Here is an 8,558-nt window from a genome sequence, read left to right as displayed (position 1 = left end):
CTGCACTCCAGACTGGTGACAGAGCGAAACTCCGTCTCAAAAAATAAAAATAAAAATAAAAATATGTAATATCAGGGTTGAGGTGCTGCAGTTTGAGGAACTGCTCTTTATGGAGAAATATATGTAGCTAAAGATTTAAGGAAATCATTAATAATTCAGAAACGTTTCTAATTCTTTTTAAAGTTATATAAAAAACATCCATTATAAAAAATATGTTTTAGAAAATAAACGTCCCTTGTCCCCTCTCCATAACCCTTTTCTAGGCATATCTTTTTTTGTTTTTACAAAAATGAAGTTATAATGCATATTGATTAATAAACTCTTAAAGATTAAATTGAATAATATCCACAGTTTTTACTTGTTAATTTGAAAATTTGTGAAATCAAGTTTAGCCTAAAGCTGCCTCCCCATGTGATTTAAGTTTGGCCTAAAGGTTTCTCTGTACATAGCGAATTGTAATCTAAATGGAGGTGTAAACAGACTGTAGCCTGCTCTTGTGCCTATCCCCGAATTTCTGTAAATCAAAGAGGTTCAGTTGTTCAAACCATGTTCAAATAAGGCAAACATGGAGCTGTATCCAATCCTGCAGTTTCTGTGCCTCACTTGCCCTTTTCTGTCTATAAATCTTCCCCCATGTGGCTGCACTGGAGTCTCTCTGAGCCTACTCTGGCAGTGGAGGCTGCCAGATTCACGGATTGGTTTTTGCTCAATTAAATTCTCTTAAATTTAATTTGGCTATGGATTTTCTTTTAACAAATTAAAAACAAACTGACAACTTTTCAGAAGCACCATCAGGCAAATACATCTTTTTAAAAATCAATTTATTAATAATTGTATGTCCTTCCTTTAAATAAATAGCAGCTTTTCCCTCTCAAATACAACTAGGGGCCAAAGCTGTCAGGTGGTTATATAAAAAATACAAAAGTATATTGTATTGCAGGCCAAGGTAGGTGGATCTCCTGAGCCTGGGAGTTTGAGACCAGCCTGGGCAACATGGCGAAATCACACCTCTACCAAAAATACAAAACAAACAAACAAAAATTAGCCAGGCATGGTGATGCATGCCTGTAGTCCCAACTACTTGGGAGACTGAGGTTGTAGTGAGCCGAGCAGAGCATGCGCCACTGCACTCCAACCTGGGTGACAGAGCGAGATGCCGTCCCAAAAAAAAAAAAGCATCTTGTACTTGTACTGCAAATTTGCCGTCTCAAAAAAAAAAAAACCATCTTGTACTGCAAATAGCTGTTTTTTTTTCTTTTTAAAAAATTAATCATTGTGTTGAACACAATCATCATTCACATGTGGAAATAAATGAAGACCACCACATAAGAACAAACAGAGGCCATATATTCAGAACTTGCTATAACAAAGGAGACAATTCAAAGACAAGGGAGAAGAAAAGCTTTAGGGGAAAAAGGGGGCAACTTCAGCTATGTCCTCTTTGCAGAGTGTCGTCATGGAGAAGCTGAAGGAGGGATAACTAGAGATGGAGCGTCTTATGTGATTTGTTTGTGGAGTATATTTGGTTTTTCTGGTTTGTCCTGGGTTGGAAGCAGAGGCAAAAATGAGGAAGCTGTCAGCCACTGAGTAAGTCCTGACTGTTCTGAGTTGGTCTCTGCAGATATCATGCTTCATTTCTTCTGTGGGTCAGAGTTCTATTGCCATATACTATGGCCATTGTCTATTTGTTTACTCAGTCTATCACAAGAAAGCTAAGTTATTCTAATACGTGGGTTTTACAGTTGCCCTTGGGCCACAACTCCCTAAGATTGTAGGGTGGAGAAACCTGCCAGGCCATTAAGATCTGTGCCTTAAGCAATAGCCTGACAGCAGATGAGTGGCAGGTGCTGCCCTGAAGAATGGCATCCCCTTTGTTTTTTGGAATGTGAGACAAAAGTAGTGGAGAAAACATAGACCCTTTTCAAACCAAGTGTGCCCCAAATCTAAAATTATACCAGAAATATGTAAATGCAGAAGAAATATGGGAGAAAGCCAATAAGCAAGAGGGTGGAAGACGTTATTGCTCCAACTTAGGACACCTATTTATATCTATTTATACACATCTGTAAAAAAATGCATTACAGAAATGTGGTATTACTAGCCAGGACAGTTATATTTAAATATTTGTTTCTTTCCCTACTCTTCTATTCCTATTTCTTTGCAAAATAATTTTGATGAGTGATAATTTTTAGAACAGTCACATGTTAGTGAAGCAACCAAGCCTTGGTTATGCCTTTAATAAAATGGAGTTGGCAGAACTTCCCGATTCCTATTTAAAACGCAGTGCCTGTGAAAGTATATTCTCACGTGCATCTGTGTAGCTTTCTTTTACTCACTATTAAAAGAGGATATAGGCCAGCCATGGTGGCTCACGTCTGTAATCCTAGCACTTTGGGAGGCTGAAGTGGGTGGATTACTTGAGGTCAGGAGTTCGAAACAAGCCTGGCCAACATAGTGAAACCCTGTCTCTACTAAAAATACAAAAAAAGTTAGGCAGGTGTGGTGGTGCATGCCTGTAGTCCCAGCTACTTGGGAGGCTGAGGCAGGAGAATCGCGGAGAGGTTGCAGTGAGCCAAGATTGCGCCATTGCACTCTAGCCTGGGCAACAGAGTGAGACTCTGTCTCAAAAATAAATAAATAAATAAATAAAAGAGGATGTAATTCTTTACCCAGTCTCCGGAAATTTTAAACCATAGGGGAACTGGCAAACTTAGTGTGGTGGCATTCAAGACCCTGACATCACTTAACACCTCTCCCCAGTATAATAACCCCCTCCGATTTGTTTAAATTCACTGAGCCAAGAATTACTCTTAAGAAGCATTATCCAGCAAACTGTCCACTTGCAAAATGGTTTGTCACCATTGATAATCGTATAGCAAACAGCCTGTTTATGATTTGAGGTTCATATAAAACCACTTATGAAATAACTACTTTTCTCGGTTACTGTAACTGTGCTTTTCCTGTAGAGTTAAACTATCAGCCAATTCATCAAGCACGTAAATCAATCAATGAGAATTCAGCTCTTACTCGGTACCAGTTCTCCTCTTCTGGTGTAGCATGAGCATTCACTTCCACATTCTTAGCTTTCCTAACAGCTTTCTGAGGTTCAGCCTTTCCATATTTAAATATGTGGTTCACTACAGTAATTTCAGTTCTATAGCAAATCGAACAGGACAGATATATTTAAATGGAACTATGGTGAAGCATCTTTGTATAGCAAGTAACAAGGAAACCAATTCACAAGAGAAATGGTGGAATTTCTCCCCTCCTCTAAAACAGTAATCCACAAACTCTCAGCCAAATCTGAAAAATTCTTCAAACCTCAAAAAGTCCTTTCAAGAAACAAGGTGTATTCGTTTCCTGTGTCTGCTGTAACAAATCCCCACAAACTTGGTGGCTTGAAACAGGAGTCCTTTATTCCCTCACAGTTATGGAGGCCAGAAGTCCTAAACAGGCATCACTGGGCTAAAGACCAGGTGTGATAGGGCTCCCTCCCTTCCTCCCTCCTGAGGTTCTAGGGGAGAATCTGTGCCCTGCCTCTCCCAGCACTGGTGGTTGCTCGCATTCCTTGACTTGTGGCCACATCACTCTAATCTCTGTGACTACATTGCTATCTCTTCTGTCTGTGTCTAATCTCCCTCCCTCTTATAAAGACACTGTGATTGCATTTAGGGCTTATTCAGGTAACCCAGGATAACTGTTCCATTTCAGAACTATTCATGGAATCACATTTACAAAGTCTTTGCTGTTTAAGATAACAGCTTCAGGGGCCAGGAATTAAGACCTGTTGTCAGTGGGGGCTATAAACATCCTGGTACACGTGGCAAAATTAAAATCAGTTTCTTGACAATGATGATGAAAACTTTGTGTTTATTATAACTTGAGGCTGGCCAGGCGCGATGGCTCATGCCTGTAATCCCAACACTTTGGGAGGCTAACGCAGGCAGATCACTTGAGGTCAGGAGTTTGAGACCAGCCTGGCCAACATGGTGAAAACCCATCTCTACTCAAAACACAACAATTAGCTGGGCTTAGTGGCGGGCGCCTGTAATCCCAGCTACTTGGGAGGCTGAGGTAGGAGGATTGCTTGAACCCTGGAGGCGGAGGTTGCAGTGAGCCGAGATCATGCCACTGCACTCCAGCCTGGGTAACAGAGTGAGACTCTGTCTCAAAAAATAAAATTAAATTAAATTAAAAAATAAAAATAAAATAAAATAAAATAAAATAACTTAAGGCTGGCTTGACTAAGAGAGTTGGACCCTACACTCCCTGGGAACTTCCCACACTGTGACTTTTTTGCTCCATCTCAGCCTCAGATCCCTGCCTCATGTACCTGAGTACTGGCAACATTTTCTGCCTTGTGTTTCCCTTGCAATGCTTGACACGGCCTTTTAAGTTTCAAGACCCTGGCCAGGCCTAGTGATTGGCTCGTGTCTCTAATCCCAGCGCTTTGGAAGGCGGAGGCGGGAGGATTGCTTGAGCTCAGGAGTTCAAGACCAGCCTGGGCAACATAGGGAGAACTTGTCTCTACAAAAAATAAATAAAAATAGCCCAAGCTTGGCGGTGCGTGCGTATAGTCCCACCAACTCAGGAGGCTGAAGTGGGAGGATGGCTTGAGCCCAGGAGGTTGAGGGTGCAGTGAGCTATGACTGTACCACTGCACTCCAGCCTGGGCAACAGAGGGAGACCCTGTCTCAAAAAACAAAAAAGTTTCAAGATCCCCACACAGCAGCTTTTACAACCCCTCCTTATTCTTTTCACAGCCAGCTGTCCCATGGTCTCTGCATAAAAAAGCATTGCTTACCCACCCTTTTCCTGAGACACTTCTGGTTTCGGCTTTGAGCATCTCCTTGTTGCAATATCTTGTATTAATAAAGTCTTTCCTTACTAATGTAGGAACTTGCATTTTTTCCCCTTGACACCCTGTGTCACTTTAGTGAGTGGTGAAGACAGAGAAGGCTCTGTGCTGTGAGAGGCTCAGCTTGCAGATGCACCTGTCCTGGGGTTGCTCCAGAGGAAGAGCGTCTCTATCTGTGACTTCCTGGGTTTCCAATAGCTAAAGAATTCTTAGGTGTGAGCACTGTTCTGAGCATTTCACACGTGCTCCTGAGGTCATCTTCCCAACAACCCTATGATGCTCGTTCTCAAACACCAGCTTTATCAGAATCACCCAGAGGCTCCTGAAAGCTCAGGTTGCTGAACATATCCCCCAGTTTCTGATTCAGTAGGTCTGGGACGGGGTTCCAGAATTTGCTTTCTAAAAACTTGCCAAGGTGGGCTGGGCGCAGTGACTCATGCCTGTAATCCCAGCACTTTGGGAGCCCGAGGTGGGCGGATCACTGAGGTCAGGAGCTCCAGACCAGCCTGGCCAACATGGCAAAACCCTGTCTCTGCTAAAAACACAAAAATTAGCCAGTGTGGTGGTGCACACCTGTAATCCCAGCTACTCAGGAGGCTGAGGCAGGAGAATTGTTTGAACCCGGGAGGCGGAGGTTGCAGTGAGCTGAGATAGCACCACTTCACTCCAGCCTGGGCGACAGAGCAAGACTCCGTCCCCCACCCTCCCCAAATAACAACAACAACAACAACCACCACGCACACAAAAAAACAAAAAAAACAAAACTTCACAAGGGATGCAGGGGAACCCACTTTGAAAACCACTGCCCTAAGAGATGCGGGCTCTTCTATGCCCCATTTTAGGTCAGGGCATAGATGAGGGTGGTCAGGGCAGTGGGAGATACAGAATCAAGGGTGGGGACAGGCTCTTTTCTAAAGTGAATAAATAACTTAATGCACGTTAGGCCATCAGGGCTTAGACAAGGAAGCTGAGCTTTTGGGCTCTAGCCTGGTCCCTCCACCAGTGCCCATCACTTGCTTGGCAAACTGGACTCTGGGAGCCAGAGGCTACTAAGAGAGCTGGAATGTGAGCACCAAGGCCGTGCAGGTAAAGCCCCAAGGCTCCCCAGGGCAGTCTCTCCACTTCAGTGTGAATGAGGCTCAGCTGGATTCACACTGAAAGGAATAAAAGACAGGTGAGTCACGCAGCAGGCAGGCTGCCCAGGCAGGACTGGGCCTCCACACCTTCCTACCCCACCAGCTTCCAGGAGGGCGTTTTTGCCCGGTTCTTCGTGGGTGTTTTTGTGCTTGATCATTTCTAGGAGACAAAGGCTCTGCCTCTTACCTGTGCTAATTAAATGTCAGATTTTAAGCCTGGCTCCAATGATAATACGTCAGTGACTCATGGTTCTGAGAAGCCCAGGTATTATAAAAAGTGAGGTCTATTCATTCACCAATTTGAAAAACAAACACATAAAATATTCTTTTAAAAAAATTTGAGACCACAGAAAGGAAATAGAACCAGATAATCAAGCATCCGTGATTCTCTGTATGATCCCCTTATAAATCAAAACAGGGAAATCTTCTCCGTATAAGCTTGAAAGTTTTTCTGAGCTACAAACTCCATACTGGTGGTTTTGTTTTTTATGTTCCTTGTTTTCTCCTTCCCACCTCCCCACACCAGTGCTGCCCCCTTGTTTTGGTTTTCTTGTCCTCAAATCAGACCCACAGCTATGGTCCCAAGCACTTCTAAACTTCATCCTCAAATCCAGAGGATCCACTGAGGACCCAGCTTCTCCTTAGGAGAACTAGCCCACCCTCTGCAAAAGGAATCTGATCTTTTTTTGATCGTTGCTAAGATAGAAAGAGGAAACAACATGTAACAGTTCAGTATAAAACTCACAGTTCTGATCCGAGGAGGAACAATTGCTTTATTGATTGATTGAGATGGAGTCTGGCTCTGTCGCCCAGGGTGGAGTGCAGTGGCGCTATCTCGGTTCACTGCAACCTCTGCCTCCCGGGTTCAAGCGAGATTCTTCTGCCTCAGCCTCCAGAGGAGCTGGGATTACAGGCACCTGGTACCACACCTGGCTAACTTTTGTATTTTTAGTAGAGACGGGGTTTCACCATGTTGGTCAGGCTGGTCTCGAATTCCTGACCTCAGGTGATTCGCCCACCTTGGCCTCCCAAAGTGCTAGGATTACAGGCATGAGCCACTGCACCCAGCCTCAATTGCTTGTTTTAAATGCATTTTCTGTTCATAAGATCCTCTGCCCAGATACTTATCTCCCACTCTAGGAGGAAGAGTCGGGCGATGGCAGAAGGCACAGGTGATTTGGCAAGGCTTGGAGTCGGGTGGTTCTGCCTGTGTTCCCTCAGCCAGCACCTCAGGTTTGCTATCAATGGAGCAAAGACTATACAAGCTGACCTTTCCCAGGCTAATTAGCTTCTATACTGCGGATATGGCCTGCGTGTCCTCTCAACCCACCCACACCTCTGCACAGCACCCTTCTCCTCATGCACACTTCCCCAGCTTCTAAATTTCCATGCACTCTGTGTAGAAAGTTGCTGATACGCAACATTCATGAGTTAGCATCTGGTGATGGTTGCATGGCTCTGAGGAAACTGAGAGAAATTTGACCAAGAAAAATTAGATAGTGGTAAAAAAGAGTTTTTCTCCAAGTTCAAAGAGAGAAATGGAACTAAATGATAATTTGAATGATATAAGGAAAGTGTTTTAGTTACACCGGGAGGGCAAGCAAAACTAAGTTGCATATTCTTTCTCCTTAACCAAGTGAATTGAGGACAAAGACTTTGTTCTATAGCACTGGGGACCCCAGTGTATGATAGATGCCCAGTAAATAGCATCACAGAATGGCAATTTTTAGGCTAAGAGAGGAATTGTTGCTAATTTGGCTACAACTTTATGGAAACTGGCACTTGGCCTAGAGCTCAGTGGGCCTCAGGTGAACTTGGGAAACTTCCTCTGCCCCCACAACACACAAATCCTAGATCCTCCTTGCTGTCCTTTAGATGCTTAGAAATGCCTCAGGGAGCTTAGAAGTCTCTGTTTCTTTCTTTTTTTTTTTTTTTGGATGGAGTTTCTCTCTTGTTGCCCAGGCTGGAATGCAATGGCACGATCTCTGCTCACTGCAACCTCTGCCTCCCATGTTCAAGCTATTCTTCTCCTGCCTCAGCCTCCCGAGTAGCTGGGATTATAGGTGCCCTCCACCATGCCCAGCTAATTTTTGTATTTTTAGTAGAGGTGGGGTTTCACCATGTTGTCCAGCCTGGTCTTGAACTCCTGACCTCAGGTGATGTGCCCGCCTTGGCCTCCCAAAGTGCTGGGATTACAAGTGTGAGCCATGCATCAGGCCGATGTCCTCTGTTTCTTAGAGAGTCCCCACAACCAGGAGCCAGCCAGCATCTTCAGCAAGCATCCTGTACAGCCTCAGCACCCCATCCGCAGGAATGCTAGAACTCTGCCAGAGTCCACTAGGGCAATGCAAGAAGCCTGTAGAGGTGACTTCTCAGGATGGCCGGCCAGGTGGCTCCCACTCCTGCCTGATCCCAGTAGTTTTCACACCCAGGGAGGTGGGGCCCTCTTCTGCTGCTCCTACCCCAGGGAGCCCTGGAGGGACATTGAGAAGAAAACAGTTTAGGATGCATGAAGTTAATGGTACAAATGAGCACAGAGGCTACTTAAGGTAAGACGCATCTTA

The sequence above is a fragment of the Pan troglodytes genome, chromosome 11 (genome assembly GCF_028858775.2).
Source record: "Pan troglodytes isolate AG18354 chromosome 11, NHGRI_mPanTro3-v2.0_pri, whole genome shotgun sequence".
NCBI classification, from domain to species: Eukaryota; Metazoa; Chordata; class Mammalia; order Primates; family Hominidae; genus Pan; species Pan troglodytes.
This window is presented reverse-complemented; position numbering follows the sequence as displayed.